The sequence below is a fragment of the Parasteatoda tepidariorum genome, chromosome 7 (assembly GCF_982258835.1).
Source record: "Parasteatoda tepidariorum strain Cologne lab strain chromosome 7, Ptep-v5.0, whole genome shotgun sequence".
In the NCBI taxonomy this organism is placed as follows: domain Eukaryota; kingdom Metazoa; phylum Arthropoda; class Arachnida; order Araneae; family Theridiidae; genus Parasteatoda; species Parasteatoda tepidariorum.
This window is the reverse complement of record NC_141761.1, coordinates 4,888,015-4,908,026: the sequence shown is the minus strand read 5'-3', so window position 1 is coordinate 4,908,026 and position 20,012 is coordinate 4,888,015.

The following is a 20,012-nucleotide window of genomic DNA, read 5'->3' as shown; positions in this document are numbered from 1 at the left end:
GTTTATGCAGTCCTCAGTTGAATATTTGGGCCATCGTATTGACAAGGATGGTTTGCATCCAGTGCAGACCAAAATAGATGCTATAAAGAATGCTCCAGAGCCTACAAATGTAGATGAGTTAAGATCTTTTATAGGTCTTCTCACATACTATGCTAAATTTCTACCAAATATGTCATCAATGTTGGCACCGTTGTATAGACTATTGAATAAGAATCAACCATGGCAATGGACTGAACTAGAAAAAGAAGCTTTCTGCAAAGCAAAACAGAAACTGACAGCTTCATCATTGTTAGTCCATTTTGACGAAGGCAAGGAGTTGCATTTGGAATGTGATGCTAGTCCATATGGGGTAGGAGCAGTCTTGTCACATCCATCAAATGCAGGTGATCGCCCCATAGCTTTTGCTTCTCGCTCGCTCACCAAAGCAGAGCGAAATTACAGTCAAATTGAAAGAGAAGCTTTAGCTTTAATTTTTGGTGTCACTCGTTACCGAAAATACTTATTGGGGAGAGCTTTCAAATTAGTAACAGATCACCAGCCTTTAGTCAGTTTGTTTTCTGAGAGTAAGCCTGTTCCAACTATGGCAGCTTCTCGTATACAAAGATGGGCTCTTATTTTATCGGCATACTCATATCATATTGTGTACCGTAAGGGTAGTTCCCATGGTAATGCTGATGCCTGCATCAGACTGCCCTTACACACTACTTGTACAGATCTGCCCAAGCCAGCAGATATTGTCTTATTATTGGAAGCCATGGACGAGAGTCCAATTACCAGATATCACTGCCAAAGAGAATTGCAATCAGATCATGTTTTGGTGCAAGTGAAAAGGTATATACTTCAAGGTTGGCCTAAGACTGTTACTGAAGAAATACGGCCTTTCTGGCTGTGTCGTGCAGAACTGTCTGTGGAAGATGGTCTAATTTTTCGTGGTGGTAGGATTTTTGTGCCTCAAAAATTCAGAAGGTATGTTCTCTCTGAGCTTCATGGAAGTCATCAAGGTATATGTGCTGTAAAGGCTCTGGCTCGACAGTCTGTTTGGTGGCCAAACATGGATAAAGACATCCAAGAACTGGTGAAATCCTGTCTTCTCTGCCAAGTTGAAGCTGCAGTACCTCCATCTACTGTGGCCCCCTGGCCTTTTACAAATGATCCCTGGAGCAGGATACATATCGACCATGCAGGACCATTTGAAAATCGTTTGATCCTTTTAGTTGTTGATGCTGCCACCAAGTGGTTGGAAGCTATTCCTGTTGCTTCGACATCTTCAACTACAACTATTGTTGCGTTACGTTCAATCTTTGCGAGATTTGGACTTCCGAGAACAATGGTAAGTGATAATGGAACTTCATTTACCAGTGATGAATTTTCTGGTTTCCTTTGTAAGAATGGCATAACCCATGTGCGAACAGCACCTTACCACCCGCAGTTGAATGGAATAGCGGAATGAGCTGTTCGTTCAATGAAAGATGCAATGAGGAAGAATAAAAGTGGTTCCTTTCAAGAGAGACTAGATAAATTTCTTTTTTACTATCGTCTCACGCCAAATTCGGTGACTGGAGTAGCACCTTCCGTGGCCATGTTCAATCGTCCAATGAGGAGCCATTTAGATTTGCTAAAACCAGAGAGTGATTCTCGGGTAGATTATGATCCCAAGTTTCGGTCCCAAGTATAGTTAATTGCTGTTTATTGTAATATGCATGTTTAACTGTGAAATCTTGTTAGCAATTGAATTGTGAATAATTTCATTTTTTTAAGAAGAGAGGGATTGTTATATACTGCAACTTCCACTTGTAAATGTTTTGCAATAGTTATGTATGCCAACTGGCAACAGCCCAGAACATCAATGCGTGTAGCTTGCCGAATGTTGACAGCGCAGCCGACAGAAATGCATAATGTTAAATGTAATAAAAAACTTATATAATTCTTTATGAATGCTTCTCGTCCTTTCCCAAACTACTCCTAGCATGAACCTAAGATATTTCAGATTCCATCACTAATGCAGTCAATGAGGCATATCAACTGTTTGGTAGTAGAGAGCTGCTTCCTGAAACCAAACTGTTCTTTAGGGAGGAATGTCAAGAATGGTTCTAGCCTGGATAGGATTATTCTATCACGCATTTTCCCCAGTGTTGGCAGAAGGCTTATAGGCCTGTAATTCTCCGGATGTCTAGAGTCTTTTCCAGGCTTTATTAGTATTTTGTTATCGGCACACAAAGCTTCTATCTCTGGCATGAGGCTGCTGATATTTGTTATTGCCTGATTAGGATTCATGGATCTGATAGCTATAGCTGTATCATCCGCGTAATATGCTATAATTTGATTTATATTGTTGCTGCATGAGAGGAAGTCATAAGTGAAAATAAGATAAAGGATAGGGTCAAGGATGCTGCCTTGCGGCACACCCGCTTTTATGTTCCTTTTAGTTGAAAGATGTCCATTAAGTCAAATTTGGAAAGTCTTGCTGCTGAGGTAGGAGTCTATGATGCTTATAATATTATGTGGCAGATTCTGGTTAATAAGTTTGAGAATAAGTGCTCTATGCCAGACGCGGTCAAATGCTTTGGCCACGTCTAGCATGAGCAGTGCGGTGGTTTCTTTCTTAAAGATTCCATCACTAATGCAGTCAATGAGGCGTATCAACTGTTTGGTAGTAGAGAGCTGCTTCCTGAAACCAAACTGTTCTTTAGGGAGGAAGGTCAAGAGTGGTTCTAGCCTGGATAGGATTATTCTTTCAAGCATTTTCCCCAGTGTTGGCAGAAGGCTTATAGGCCTGTAATTCTCCGGATGTCTAGAGTCTTTTACAGGCTTTGGGAATATTATAACAGCATTCTTTCAACTATTAGGGAAGTAGTTCAAATTGAGGCAGGCATTATAGATGTTAATAATGTCTCTAATTTTGTTGAGGGGTAGTTGCTTGATCATTTTGTTATTTATATTGTCTTCGCCTGGCGATTTTCTACTGTTAAGCTTCTTGATAATGTTGGTAACTCCATCTTGGTTAACATTAGTGATTGGGCTGTTGCTATTATTATTGGTAAAGTAATTGTTATAATTAATAATAACTTGTTCCTCTGTATTGTCATTGCTGGGAAAAGCATTTAAAGAAAATTGTTTTTCTATGGTGTCTGCGAAGATGCTCACCTTGTCGTTATCACTATATATATTCTTGTTGTTGTGGATAATTGGTTTATTTATGACTTTGGTCGTTTTAAGTGCTTTAGTCATTCTCCAAATGGATTGGTCATTGATATTAAGGCTAGCAACTTTGTCTGACCAAGTCTCATTTCTGTGATTTGTGCATAGTTTTTTAATTTCCTTAGTGAGCTTATTTAACTTAGTGAGCTTATTTAACTGAGCTAACTGACTCTTATCAGCTGGATTTCTATATTTCTGCCATTGCTTACGCACATAGTTTTTATAGTATATTTTCTCTTTAATATCATGGGGCAGCTTTTGGTGATAATTAGAGTTGCTAGTAATGGTAGTAGCTTCATTTAAGGCATTTTGCTGTAGCTTTAGTAATCTTAGTAATATTGTTCTCAATGTCAATATTGCTGACTGGTTGTGGGTATTCATTTTGAGTAACAAGAATATTATGGAACAAATCCCAGTCTATTTTCTTAGTAATGCTGTTGGTTTCTATTAGATGTGAGCCAATTGTAGCAATCACTGGAACGTGGTCGCTTGATAATTCTGTAATAGTATAGCAGCTGAGGTTAATGTGATTTTTAACAATGTAGATATCCAGTAGGTCAGGTTGGTGGTGGATATTATGAGGGAAGTAAGTTGGTTCTAATGGTGAGATAACAGTAAGATCAAGATTTTTAACTATGTTATGCAGATTCTTTCCATTTTTGTTATTTACTCTGGCTCCCCAGATTGTATTCTTTGCATTTAAATCACCTCCAATGATACAGTTTATGTTGTTTGGTAGCAATGCCCTAATATCATCATTGATGAGAATGTGGCCTGGCCTATTATAAAGTGCCGTGAGTTTAATAAAGTCCTTATTACTTTGTAAAGTAATATGAACGTCTCTTTGAAGCCATTATTGGCAGTGTTGCTATAGAGCGTGGTTTTTAGACTTATTTTAGAAAATATGGTAGTGCCGCCTCCCCGGCTGATGGTTTCGTCTGTTTTGTAGGTATTATAATTAACAATATTAAAGTTATTGCCAGCATTGGCGTGAGTTTCAGTCACTAGAGCAATGTCTATATCATGGTCATGTAGGAAGTTAATGAATTCAGTTAATTTAGTGGAGAGATTAGCTGCGTTCCACAGCATGATTTGGATTGGTTTCCATCTTATGGCTGTATTATTCATAATTGTATTTGTTGTTTTCCTCATTTAATGTATCAACAGCTTCGTTTAGGGCAGGAAGCCTTTTTGCTGCATGTACAATGGCTACAAGACCTCCAAGGTCTTTGAATACTTTTTTAGCTTCGTTAACCATGCTTTTTAAATCTTCCATTTCTGACTTTCTTTCTGCGTCAGCATAAGATTTGTTATGGAACACTTTATCTGTTCTTTTTGGTTCTTGCCTTTTAACCACAGGGAATTTAGTGCAACCTCTATAGCTTGTTTTTCCTCGCAATTGCAGCATTTTGGGTCTTCTTTTTTCTTGTTACAAGCACTGGTTGGATGATTCTCTCCGCATTTAACGCATCTTGGAAGAAGATGGCATGCTGAGGGTGAATGGAAGAAATTCTGGTAATTGTGACACTGGGCCACTGCGCTTGATCTGTTTCTGTAATTCTCGACTTTTACTCTAATTCTATCTATGTGGATGACTTTATATATGTCCGTTGACGTCCATGTTTACATCTGTTAACAAAGAAATATTTTATTTTAGTTTCTTTTTATTAAATAATTAAAAAACTTTCTCCTAATTAAAACTAAAATTTATTAATTAAATTCAATTAATGAATTAATATTTGAAAAAACTGTATTCACATTAAGTATCATCTACTATAAGTTTAAAAAAATGTATTTGAACATGAATGGAGGAATTAAAAGTATTTTATTAACAATTAAAATTTTGAACACGATATAGAGAGAGTGTGAACTAATAGTAGGAATTGAAAGAAGAAAAAAAAGGTGTGTGTGCTATAAAACTATAAATTGGATGACGTGGATGGCATGCGCTACCACGTAATGTTCTTTACTGAATTTAACTGACACAGCGAATAAAAAATAATGAAATTTTAAATGTGCACAATAAACTATTTTTTTGTTCAAAGAGAGCTATAAGTTAGAAATTACCACTAATGTTATTTTTAAAATATGTGGCAAACTGAAAAGCTTAGAGTCAAATTTAAAACAATGACTAAAGCTAAACCAATGAAGAAATTCCATTTCATTTTTTGCTCATCCCTATTTAATGAATGAATTAATATTTGAAAAAACTTATCTTAACATCAGGTGTGATCCACTGCAAGTTCAAAAAAATGTATTTCAACTTGAGTTGATGAATAAGAAGTGTTTTATTAACGATTGAAAATGTGAACAAGATATAGAGAGAGTGGGAACTAATAGTAGGAATTAAAAAATTTAAAGGTAAAGAGAGGTTTTTAAACTAAGAGCACACTTGCAAACAATTTCTACTATTTTTTTTAATATTTTTTTAAACTAATATAACTTAATTGGGAACAAAAACAAGCACATAAATAAATACAAAGAACATATATTCATCGTCAAGAGGAAAATCTTGTCCAGGCGACAAAGAAAAGTAATACAATAAATTTAAATTAGAAATTTAAAAAAAAGGGGGGGGGGAGGGGGGATATTACAATCACGAATTATTTTGCTCATCATAAGACATCAAATATTGTTGAACACTGCAATAATGAAAAAAATAAATTAAAATACATGAAACTATATAAAAAAAATAACAAAGGTAACATAAGAAATTCATTTGGACTGGCATAAGACTGGTATAAATAATCAAATGCTTCCTTTAAAGTGAAAAATAGAGGTCTAAATTGTCAATGTTCATCATAAATTGAAATAAAGCACGCTTAAAGGAATAATATATTTGGATGTTTTGCAACTGGAATGGTAATTTATTATATAACTTAGGTGCAAAGTAAAAAAACTGTTTTTGTGAAATTTCTTTTATAAAGTGGGGAATCTCATATATTTCAGTTGGTCTCCTTTCAGACACATTAGTTTCTAATTTGCATATTAATTTATTGTTGTGTAAATAAAGTAAAATACGAAATGATACATTATGGCGAAATGGTAATAGGTTAATTCTTGTATATATATTGGTAGTAGTTATACTTGAATTATTTATATTTAGAGAATTAATAATCTTGAAGCATTTATTCTGAACTGAGATTAAAGGAAGTAAATTAGTTTTATATTCACCGCCATATATTATTGCACCATAATTAATTAAAGAATAAAACCAGGAGTAATTGAGTGTTTTCACAAAATTAAAATGAATTTTATTCTTAAGATGATAAAATTTAACTAAAATAAAACGCAGTTTTTTAACTAAATTGTTAATATGTGTTTTCCATTTCAAATTAGAATCGATATATAGTCCTAAATATTTGATATTATTTACAGATTGTAGAATATAGCATTAACAATTTTCATTAGTACTTTTACAGGAGAAAGAGTGAAATTTTAAATTTAAGTTAAATTCTAATTTTCTTAAACAGAAATAAATATATTTAGTTCTATTTAGATTTAAATTTAAGTCATTTACTGTAAACCATTTTGAAATTACGCGTAAATCAGATTCAATTTGAAAAATTAGTTGATTTAAATCAGTGCAAGAATACAAAATTATGGAATCATCAGCATATGTTATTATCTTCCCAAAAGGTTTGAGTTGACAAAAGTCATTGATGAATATAATAAACAATAAGGGTCCTAGAATAGATCCTTGAGGAACACCACGGTTTGAAAAAATATAATTACTAAAATTACTTTGGATTTTAACTCTATGTTCTCTGTTTGAAAGATATGAAATAAACCAATTCAAAATAATTCTTCTGACACCAGCAAATTCTAATTTTTTGATTAAAAGATTGCGATTCACATTATCGAAAGCTTTTGATATATCAAGAAATATAGCTACTGTTATCTTATTTTCAGCAATACTATTATGAATAAATTTTGAAAATTCCAAAAGAGCTTTTTCTGTACTTTTGCCTTTAATAAATTCATGTTGATTTTCAGGGAAAAAATTTGTATGTCTTAAATAATTGTACATTTTACCAGCTAGAGCTTTTTCAATGATTTTGGAAAAAACAGGTAGTATTGAAATTGGTCTATAGTTTGATAAGCAATTTTTATCGCCGGTTTTAAAAATAGGAGTTATGGTTGCTCTTTTCAAAGAAGTTGAAAAAATGGATGACTTGATTGAGGTATTGATGAAATTAGTTATAAAATTTGTATTATTGAGAGCAAATAGTTTAATTAATTTTACATTAATACCATCATAGTCAAAGGAGTTTTTATTAGAAAGAGAATTTATTAAGTAAAGTACATCACAATCATTCAATTCTAGGAAAACAAACGAGGTTAAACTTGGTGAAATATATATTTTAAAACTGTTTGAGTTTGAGGTACTGTTAGCATTTGCAAATGATTTATTGAATTGATCAGAAGATTTATAGTCGTTTAAAATATCAGGTAAAGTAGGTGATTTGCTCTGATTACCAATAATACTATTTACAAGATCCCATTTTTGTTTATTTGAATCACAATTTAAAAATTTGATTTTGAAATATTCTGATTTTGCTGTTTTAATTAAGTTCTTAAGCTCAGAAACTATAGTGTTGTATGCTGTTTTGTAAATAATATCCCATGGATATTTTCCAGTTTTTTTTAATAGTTTTTCCTTTCTTCGATTTAAAATCAAGATATTACTAGTCATCCAGTTATTTTTGGCTCTTTTGTTTGATTTATGCATATATTTAAAATTATTTTTTAAATTATTAAGTTTGAAAACAAAACTTCGATATTGTTGATCAAGAGAATCTTGAGGATTGTAATTAAATTTGTAATTTGACAGATAATTATAGAGCTTATTATAGTTCATTGAAATCTTATAATGCTTATATTTATGCGTATATTTGCTACTTTTATCACAGAATAGCAGAAAATACTTAATAGAATATCATGGGAGAAAAAAAAAACGTTTCTTATTGTATGAAAGCCATGTTAAAAAACATACAACAATCTATGATAATAAAAATATACATCTTTATTAGTTGTTTTTTCATGTAATATAAGAGTTTATTATAGTGGATTCAAATACCAATCAAGAGATGACAGGTTAGTATGTTGCTAACTTTTGAGTGTGATAGAATGGCTTTATTAAAACACTGGTGATTGTGAGCTCAACTCAAAAATCCTGAAAATTTCTTGAGTGAAATCATTAATTTCAAAAAATTAATGTCTTTATAAATTCAAATTTTTGATATTTTCCAAACATGAAATTCTAAATAAATTATATGCAGCATAATTTAAATGAATGAATGTATAAGTTTACCTTTATCTCTAATCACATTTATTATTATACCAGAAAAAATATTTACTAAATGAAAGAGCTGCCAAGTATAAATAATTCTAGTTCCAATATTTCCAAATAAAATACACAAGAAGTTTTATACATAAATGTGATCGATGATTTCTTGAAACTTCTGGACTTCGGGTTTCTGGATCGCGGTTAGCGAAAAATCCGGATTTCTTCCGGAGCATAATCATCTCCACTAAAAGCTTTAACAAATCTTAAATGGGTGGTTCGAGATACTCAACAGTGGATTTTACCGCCTTGTCGGGTACCAAATTATTTTTAATAATTGTACCATTATTTGTTTATTCATTACACTGAGTTTTTCTGTGACTGTTATGTTAAGAAACCAATAAATAACAGTTGCTAATTTTTTTTTCTTCATGAGTTTGTCTTATTTTAATTGTACAATAGGTTTAATATGGATTACTGCAAAAGTTTATTTGAATTTAAAATCTTCACAGCAGATCATTGATTCTTTGAAAAACATAAAACAGGGTGCATAACCAAATTTCTCAACAAAAAATAAGAACCTTTTAAGTACTTTTTAAGCACTCAAAAATATTTTTAAGCACTACATGCATTAACAAAATGAAAAATAATTTTCAAAGACTTTATATGATCATGATAAAGTAACTAGAAACATAACTAATTTCACAGAATTTTCTATAATATGCAAAAACTAGAAATTTCTATTTAACCAAAAGAAATTTATAAAACCAGTGAGTTTGCAACTATGTACACTCTTACATCAAACTCTTCCTTCAATTTATAAACTGGGTCATAAACTACATAACAATGATTTTAGATTAACACCTAAACTGGATAACACAGATGCACACATGCATGCCCTGTGTGGAGATTCTAAAATTTTGATTACGCCTTACTCTAATTAACACCTTAAAAGACTTTGATTCAATTTTTAACACTTAATTATTTTCAACTAGCATTTTTATAATAAATTGAGATTGAATAAAATTAAAGTTTCTCTTTCCTAGAAAATAAATAATTATCTCATTAAAATGTATTAAATTTTGCTTTAAGTTTCTGATATTAGAAAAAAATATAAGAGGATCAAATAACTATAACAAAACTATTGAACAACAAAGTACAATAAAACCTCGATTATCTGATCTTCAATTTTCCACTTTAACCAAACTATCGAATATTCCAAGGATTTTTTTTAATTTTATTACTTTCTTTCATTCTCTATTTTTAAAGCCACGGAAAAAAATTCAGAACTTTATCCCCTAAACAACACGAAATTAATCTACATGAGCAAACAGCTGGGGTAAGAAAAAATGGTAAGTGCTACTGAATATATAGAACAAGAAGATGCGACAGCAGTCACCCTGTGTTTCTCTGGAAAAAAATGGCAAAACGTTGCAGCAAAAAATGCCTAAGTAAAATACAACGAGAAACAATTAAGGATTTCAAGTAAGAACTCCTAAGTAAGAATATGAATTGGATGTAGTGTATGTATAATCCTTGTATTTTAAAATAAACATTTAAACCTAAAAATATTTGTATTTTATCAGAAACATTTAAACCTAAATAAATTATTTTACCTGTAATTTTCTCTCTAACCATGTTTATTGGTTAATCTAGGTCCACATTTATTTAGATAATCGAGACTCTATTGTAATTTTAAAAAATAAGTTAACGTAACTAATAAAACTTCACACTACCATGATATATAAAGAACAGAGTTAGAAAATAAGTCATGAATGGTGGTGGCCTTCTCATTGATGTAACCTAGAAAAAAATGAAATACATTTTTACTGAAATTACTCAACATTTTCTTTCAGTTATTTTTATATTACTTGCTATTTATATTGATTAGAAATTAATATGATAAATGTTGTAACTTTAAAATTAATTCAAAGGATAAATTTAAAAAAAATATATCTCACCCAAACAAAGAGAACGATCTCTGCTACCAACAGCACAGCAACAGAAATGTTCAACCTGTTAAAAATATATTAGTTAATAATTAAGAAAAAAAATCTCTCTAAAATACATTGGTTTAAAACTGTTTCTTATCATTATTGGTGCATTCTTATAGACCAGAATTATAGAATTTCTAAAATTTCAAAGATTTCTTAGGTTGTCATCTATATAAAATCGGCAACAGTTACACGAATTTTTTTTATTTATCCTTTAATTAAAGCAATATTTGTTTATCATTAGACCATAATATATTTCTCAACTAAAATTGGTTTATGACTCTGATTACTATTCAAAGTTAAATCTTAAAACAAAACCGGCGTTTCTTTGTTATAAAGTAATTCGACAATGTTACCTTATTTTCCAACATTTCACAATGAAAAAATTTAAAATGTTGAACATTTCCCAATTATTAAACACTAAGGACAGTGAGCAAAAAATAAGCAAAACATCCTGAATAACTTTTGATCTAATGATTAGAATTTCATGTACTAGGACTGAATCTCAAATATGCTAATTAATTAGTGCAGAAGATATTTTAGGTTGCGAAATCAGACACAAAGATGTATTTTTTCCAAATAAACAAGATGCTTTAATGGCAGATTATAATTTCTGATCCCAAAGATATACCGAGATAGCCCAACCTAGAAAATATAAATCCAATAGTTTGGTCAGGAGAATGAACCAAAGTTTGAATCCCTAAATGTTAATTTTATTTTTTGCTTATTTCAATAATACTCACACAGTTTTTAAGTGAATTGAAAACATTTTGAGCACATTTATAAAATACATTTATCCAAAAAAAGATCCACACAAAAAATTGTTAATATTAATCTATTTATTATTTTTTTACTAAATAAAACGGTACTCCACCAAAATAATTTAATTAAGATTTCAATTTTATCCTATTTAAATTGAGAACTAATTCTATGCAATCAAATTTGTGTTAAGATGATAAAACACTGAGAAAACTTTCAATTGAATACTTTTAATTGTTGATAAAAACAAGTTGTTACAACAAAAAACAAAATGATTTCTAAGAAATCAGAGATTGCTGATCCAATGGAGTAGGAGGGGGAGCAGTTTGGTATAAAAACCATTATTCAATCTAATTTGAAAAAAAAAATTCTTACCTTTTCATAGTCTTTGGATATTTGAGTGCAAAGTATATTAGGATTAAAACGTTAGAACAAAGAGGAAGAAAAAACAATTAAAAAAAATTAAAAAATATAAAGTTCATAAAATAGAAGTCAAACCAAAATAAACTCTTGGACAAATAACTTAGAGATTTCTCTAATAATTTTATTCCACTGGCAAGACACTTTTATATATCATCTCACAAAGACATTCATTTTCTGAGGCTCAAAGATTTTCATTGGTTATTGAGACATATTTAAAATTCTTCAGCATGGTTTCTATGTTTTCTGTAGGCAAATTCGCACTGAAACTTTGCCAATAACTTTTATAAGTCAGAGAATACTTAAAAAGAGAAATTAAAGAAAAAACCAGTACCCAAATTAAATTTGTCAATTTTCTGAAAAATTGTGAATATCTTGTTTCCATTTTCAATAACAAAGGCAATAATACTACAAGAGCTACAAATAACAATAGAGCAAAAACAATACCCCCACTTAAAAAATCTAACAACCCTTTCTAGCAATAACTGCAACATCAACAGATGGTGGCCACACTGCTCACATTGTCTTAACCACATTGTTACATGAAATAACTAGATACTTAATGATACTTAAGAGTACTTTCATAGTTACTTAATTAATGATATTTAAAATAACAAGGTTTTATACAGGCTCTATTAAAAACTTCCATGATAAATACAGAATATCATTAAATCATGGCTCATAATAAATTTAACATTATTTCCTTCTTTACTTAAATTTAAATTCCTGAAAACAGATATTGAGTAGAGCATTTTTAGGGTGGAGCTTGGATAAGAAAAAATCCAGTAGATTTTTCAAAATTTTAGGGAATTTTCCAAACAAAAACCAGAATTTTTATTAAACCAGTAGACCAAGAGAAACTGGCCAAATCCAGCGGAGTTGGTAGCTATGTTAGTATTATAATAAAATAAATTTTCCAAGATTAAAATAACTTACAACGCAAGTTATAGCTCTCCTATGACCTACAAAGTCCCGGTTGGCTTTCCATTCATCTCAATCTGAGCTGTAGGCCCAGAGTTATTCATAGCATGGGCAGAAACCAGATAGCGGCCATCGGGAGTCCAGCTCAACCGTAAAACATGGCTAGTACCACCACACTGAAAAAAAAATAATGCCATCTATTAATAATTACAAAAGAACTCCATCTCTTATGGACAGTGCGGGATTTTCTATTAATTATGTGATAAGGAGTGGTCTATAAATAATACCAATAGTTCACAATATGTTTGACCTTCTCTTTTATCACAAAGTGTCACACTTTCCTGTACTCTTCTTAACATTTGTCACACTATATTTCATAAGTATATATTTGCAGTTCAGAAGCGAAACATATGTGACAGGAGTAAAATGAAAGGAAATTTAGTCACTAGTCCACATGACTAGAAACTAAAAGACATATGAAACCCTTACACTATTTCACTGGTCTATTTACGTAATCTATTAACCTTTTTTTTTACAAAAAGAAGTTAATAAAATTAATTTAAATGAAAATTTACAGAGAACGTATGAACACAGTTGTGATAAAATATGCTATTTTGTTTTTTTAAAAAAAAGAACAAATGCAAATCTTGTGAGGATAGAGATAGAGGGGTTTATATAATGGGATGCATATAATAATTTGAAAATGTTCCAAACTTTAAGGAGTTTATTTATTTATCTTTTTTTTAGCATTAAAGGTGAATAAATGGATAAATTAAACTACATTATTTCAAAAAAAAAAAAAAAAAAAACAGAAATATGCATATAGAAAGAAAGATCCTGTAGATTAAGAGGACTATCTGCAACACCTGCCTTCCAAACAAATATTTGTTGAAATAACTATAAATTTTTATAACAGTCTTTTAAGTTAATTTTAAAATGATTAGTGGGAAAAAAACTCATTATTACAGCATGAAAATTTCAAAATGTAGAACTGTTCATTCAAAGTGTCAAAAGATTTAAATTTCTTGCTCTTACAAAAATTTTAAATAGCATTTTTTTTTAACAAAAACATATTAAAAACAAATATAGTTCAAGGGTTTTTAAAAAACTGAAAGATATTCACTGTGACAAAAAAAAAAAGAGACCACTCTGAATAACTTTTGGATAACCTTGATCGGACTTTCGCATTTTAGGACTCATTCTTAATGGTTCAAGACTATGACCTTAAATATGTTAACTATTTAGAGCAGACAATATTTTGAGTCACGAAATTAGACACAAAATGTACCTTCTCTGAATGAACATACCAGTACACTCCCTAAGTGTTTTTAGAAAGGCGGCCGCCCTGCCTGCCCATTGATCCCTATAAATGCGTCCCCTTTTTCTTTTTTATAAAAATAAGCCGCCCATCCCTTAAAAACACTTGTCTATTTATTCATATGCCATTTTTAAAGAAAGTAATTAACTTTTTAAATAATAATTACACAAGAGGGAGTATATAAATACATTTTTTATGGTTTTAATGTTTAAAATAAATAACTTTTTTCTTTTAAAAAAATGAGACTTTAAATGCTTATTTTTACATAATTTTCAGTTTAAATTAGATAAAAGTCTTTCGAGTTTTTCTTTTATCAATTAATAATAAGTTTTTTTATCCATAGTTTCTAGTTTAATTTTTTGAAAAAAATTTATGCCCAGAGATTATCTATTAGCATGCCTTTAAATAATTTTTATAAACTATAAATTTTTCTCCTACTAATGAGAGGAATAATTTTTGGAAATATGCAAGTAAAATAATATAAGAGGGAAATTTAAAAATTATTGAAGATTAAATTCAGTTCTAACTTAATATTACACATTTTGATAAATTTTAAGAGTGTTGGATGAGTGCCCTTTTAAAATTTATAGTGCCCTTTTTGAGAAGCAAGCATGCCCTGTCTCTTTTATTCCTAATGAGAAATCTGAACATACCTTGCCTTTTTTTTGTTCAACGGATTTGGATTTCTGATCTCCCCATAGCTTGGTTAGGAAAATGATCCAAAGTTTTGACCCGTTAATGCCAGTTTTACTTTTTACTTATTACACCATATCTCAAGAGCTTTTCAAGCAAATTGCAAAACATTTGCTTATGATTATAAAATTTGTTTATCCGAAGATAATTGCATAAAATAACTAAAAATGAATTATGCATAAAAGAAATAATGCATAAAATAAATAATGCATAAAATAACTAATACATAAAATAATTTTTATTAAGATTTATTATTTTCTTTAATAGTCGAAAAATTTTTACATGTAAGGTACAGTTTTTTACGTTACTTTATGTATGTAATTTTACATGGGAAAATACAAAATTTGAACAAAATTTGTTAAAAAGTTCCTGAGAAATGGGATTTTAAATGTACGACTTCTTTAAAATGCATATTCCGAGGAGCTACACAACGAGTTTTGCTCAAGTTTAATATTTTGAAATGTAACCTTACATACTTTAGAATAGTGTAAAAAAATTTTATGCCTCACAATTCAAAATTTGTTTGACTATTAATAAATAAAAAATAACAAATATTTATTGAAATTTATTTTTTGCATAGAATTATCTTTGTATAAGCGAATATTATAATTGTGTGCAAAAGCAGAATTTTTTTTTTCTACGGCCCTTCTCTGAAAAAAATTGTGCGCACCTATTGTAAAGTGTGCAAAAAAATGGACTACTCAGAATAACTTCACGTTCTGGGACTCAATCTTAATTTCTCGAGTGGGTGCCTTCAAAGGATGCTTCGAGGGATGCCTATTAATAAGTGCAGATGAAATTTTAAGTTATGAAATCAGACTCAAAAACATGCTTTCTCTGAATAAACATGCCTTTTTTTCGACTGATTTGGCTTTGTGACCCCTTGATCGAAATAGTTTGGTCAGGAAAAAGCTCTAAAATTTGGACCCCTGATTTATAATTTTACTTTTTGCGTATTTCGCTATATTTTGAGAACATTTTAAGCAAATTGAAAACTTTTTGCACTCAATTATAAAATTCAATTATATCATTAGTTATTTAAGATAAATACTTGCAAAAAATAACTTTTAGTAAATATTTTTCTTTCATATTATTTTTTTTAAGAATGATTGAAAACATTTTAAATTGTAGAGTGCAAAATTTTTTTACATCATTTTAAAGAGTATAATTTTACATGACAAAATACAAAATTTGAATGAAATCGTGGGAATAATTCTTGAGAGCTCAAATTTTAAATTTCAGATTTCTTTTAAATTCAATTTCCCAGTAGTGACTATTCGACCGATTTCTCGCAAATTTTGTATTTTGCCATGTAAATTTACGTTCTTTAAAATGATGATAAAAATTTTATACCTTACAATTCAGATTTTTTCGAAATTTTTTAAATAAAATAAAAATTATGAATAATTATCAAAAGTTGCTTTTTTTTGCTTCTTTAGATAAACAAATTTCATAATTATGCTCAAAAAATTTTCAATTAGCTTTAAAAGTTCAAGAAATAGCGAAATATGCTATAAGTAAAGATTAACATTAAGGGGTCCAAAATTTGGAGGGCTCCCCCGAAATTTTTTAAATAAAATAAAAATTATGAATAATTATCAAAAGTTGCTTTTTTTGCTTCTTTAGATAAACAAATTTCATAATTATGCTCAAGCCGGCCAGGTGGCCGAGCGGTTAGCGTGCCTGACTGCGGAGCCAATGGCTGCGGGTTCGAATCCCGCTCTGGGCATGGATGTTTCTCTCTGTGCTGTCCTCTGTTGTGTGTGATGTGTGAATGTGGCCCACCCTATGAACGGGTTTGTGGCAGTGTGGCGTGGGTAATGTTGCTCGCCTCCGTGACTTAGGTTCACAGGTGCCCACTGGGTAACGCTAAATGAGCAACACTTCCGGCATCTTCCGAGGCGAAGAACGAGAGTTCAAGTGTCTGCCGTTATTTAAAAAAAAAAAAATAATTATGCTCAAAAAATTTTCAATTAGCTTTAAAAGTTCAAGAAATAGCGAAATATGCTATAAGTAAAGATTAACATTAAGGGGTCCAAAATTTGGAGGGCTCTCCCGACCGAACTTTTGGGACCCTATTTCCCAGACTGCAGCTACCCCCTATATTTTGGGGGTTAGAAATTTAAAACAATCAAAAAAATGATATGTATAGTCAGAGAAAGTACGTTTTTGTGTCTGATTTCGTAACTTAAAATATTGTCTGCACTTAGTAATAGCGTATTTGAGGTCATCTTATCGAGCTATTAAAATTTAGTCCTAGAGCTTGATGATCCCACCATTAGATCAAAAGTTATTCAGCATGGTCCTTCTTTTTCTTCCTTTGGCACACTGTACGTGTTCCAAGCAATTAGAGAAAGGATTAGAAAGCAGATAAGAATTCTTACTTCAAGGAATGGTTCAGTGATGACATCTTCTTGCTGCCAATCGTGTGTACGCCACACCCTCAATCTTTTGTCATAAGACTGCAATGAGAAAATAATTTAGTACCTTATCTCACACAAAATATGACTTGAATACACAAAATACTTACCCGAGATCAACAGGATTCCAAGAAACGCCTTTAACGAGACTACTGTGACCTTTGAGAATAGCAATAATTTCTACAAAAAATGATAAATATAAGTTTCTTTCCACAGCTATCAAGAAAGAAACAAGTTTCTTCCAATCCACTTTTTCAAAAGCAAATAATGGTTATTAAAACAATCTCTTAAATAGTTTAGAATTGCAACTTAATTTAAGTAGAGCCATTTAATGTATTCTTGAATAAGTGAAAGGCAACAATGAAAAATAAATTTGATAAATTTCTTAAGAAAGGGGTGCACAAACAACCTTTTTGAGTGATGGGACACTGTCACAGCAGGTAGATTAATTAAGGGCCACATGCATATTGAGTCATGTTAGCGGCAATTTTATTTTCGTAAATATATTAGTGTTCTAAGCACTAAATATTTTTAGCAGTAAACTTAACATATTTTCTGAAAATTAAATAATTGTAATATTTAAATTTATTTAAAACTGAAAAAAAACTCACATTTTTTATTTTTCACAATAACTAATTTATTATATATTGGAGGGGGATGTAAATTTTAACCCAAAAGAAGCTTACAGAATGAAAGTGCGAAAAATGTACGCATTTTATAAAGTAATATAAATTTGAATTAAATATTTTAATTAAGGAAAATTTATAATGTTTAAACAAAAGTCTCATTAAAATAAATATTTTTAATGGGCTCAGAAGCTCCCGTGGGCCGCACATCAACAGTCAGCTGGCCCAGGTTGTACATCCCTATCTTAAGAAACTGAAATGATTGTTGTTTCATAATTTGAATTGAAAAAGGTTTTGAATGGGCTTGGACTTATGGGAAAATTTTCATGAACTTTTTTATTACTTGTATACAAATATTTAGTTTAATTACTAAGTATTAAAAATATTTAAATTTAGGGAAAATAAAAAATTTACAGACATCTGTTACTTCGGTTCGGTACTTTCGCTTTGGTGAGGCTAGCACTAATAAACAAAACTTTTATTTAGATAAAGATATCAATTTTGTTTTTTAATTTTTGTTTGGAGTTTGAATCATTTTGGATTCATAGAATTCCAGTTCATTCAGTTTGTATTTCACTTTTTGTTTTACAGTTTCGTAATAAAAAAAAAGGTTTTAATGACTAATTTCATTGTTTAGACATCTGAGTGCAAAATTGGGTCTTCACTTGATGATATCATGATGAGCTCTAAGTAATTATATACAACTCACACTCGATTGAGCTTGGATTAAGATTTTTCCGGCTCTGGTGAGTTTGGACCTCCAAAAACAAACTCAAATTCATAACTAATGAGAGAATTTTTTCTCGTCCCCTTCCTCAAAAAAAGCTACTCTTTTTTTCTCCCCGCTGTCTCCCCCCCCCCACTGTGCTATTTAAAATTGTGAACTGTCAGCATAGGAACTAATATTCCTTTTGCAAGGAATGATTTGGTAGCAGTTCCGGCTAAGAAAAAAGTTAAAGCCCGCTTGAAATAGATATTTTTTTTAGATTACAGACAGTACATTTTTTTAAATTTTAAATTTAATTACACAAATATTTATTGAATTAATTACAACTTAATTTATAAAATTTGAGGGAGCTCAAGCCCTTCTGTCCCCAAGTTCCTGCAAACGAAACATATCAACTATTACAAATCACATATTAAACTCAGCCTTACAAACAACCTACTAATTTGTATAATCAAATGCTATTAATGAATATTAAGAATTGAATATAATTATATACTATGTATTGAACAAATAAGTATAATCTGAATACAAAAAAAAAAAAAATTAAAACATGCCACAACATATTTCCATTCTGTAAAACTGCTTCATAAGATGTCACTGTATTTATTTAAAAATTTTTTTGTTCAAATAACAAAAATATTATGCATCTCTTATCATGACATAAAAAAAAAATAAAAGGTAATATGAAAAGTAACATTCAACCTAATCAGTCCAACATTTTTTTTAATCTTATTCAAGAAACCATACTTTACATTTTACAAGTACGTTTAGATTACTTAGAAAACATAACATTTATTAAACATTAGCTTGATTAATTTATGGTTGTTTGCAATAAGCCCAGATTAATGAAAGCTTATTGTAATAGCTTTTTCAAAGGCTAATCACCAAGTTTTAATTAAGTTTTGATGTAACTTAATAAACAGTACTAATAGTTAATAAAAGGAGCTCTTAAATAATAATAAAATATATTAACATTCTATTATCTAATAAGAAATAACTACCAAACAATAAGAAACACATATTGTATTTCTGTTAATTAATATCAAAAGTGCAAATATTATATAGAATATATGATCACTCGATGAAAAAAGCGCCTTTAAGGTCTTTTAAAGAACGAAAATAAGCTATACACCCTCATCAGATAGGTTAGAAATTAGTATTTACTTTTCTAATTAGTCTGGCACATGTGTGATGTCAGCTTCCATAAGACTTAGCTTTTTAATCAGCCTACAACGTATAAAACAGAGATAATTAAATTGAATATGTTACAAATAAACAAAATATGAGTGCTGTAGAAAACTTGTAACAATGTTTTATTTCTGACAAATTGAGTAAACTGTAGAATTTGATGACATGAGAAAACTGTACTCGAAATGTGCAGTTACTTAATTCTAGTGTGTTGTTCAAGACACAACTAAAACCAAACACGATGATAAAATTGTGCATTGGAGTATTAAATAGAATTAAACAGTAAGTCTGAAGTTGTCCTGAATCATCACTAAGTGATTTTTTAACATTTCTTTTGACCCAAAATTGCATATGATTAAAAATGCTAAATTGTCTGTTTCTTTTTTAATTACAACACTGTATTAAAGAAAATTGACTAAAATTTTAAAATAATTGATTCCAGCAATGATTGTATCTTTAAC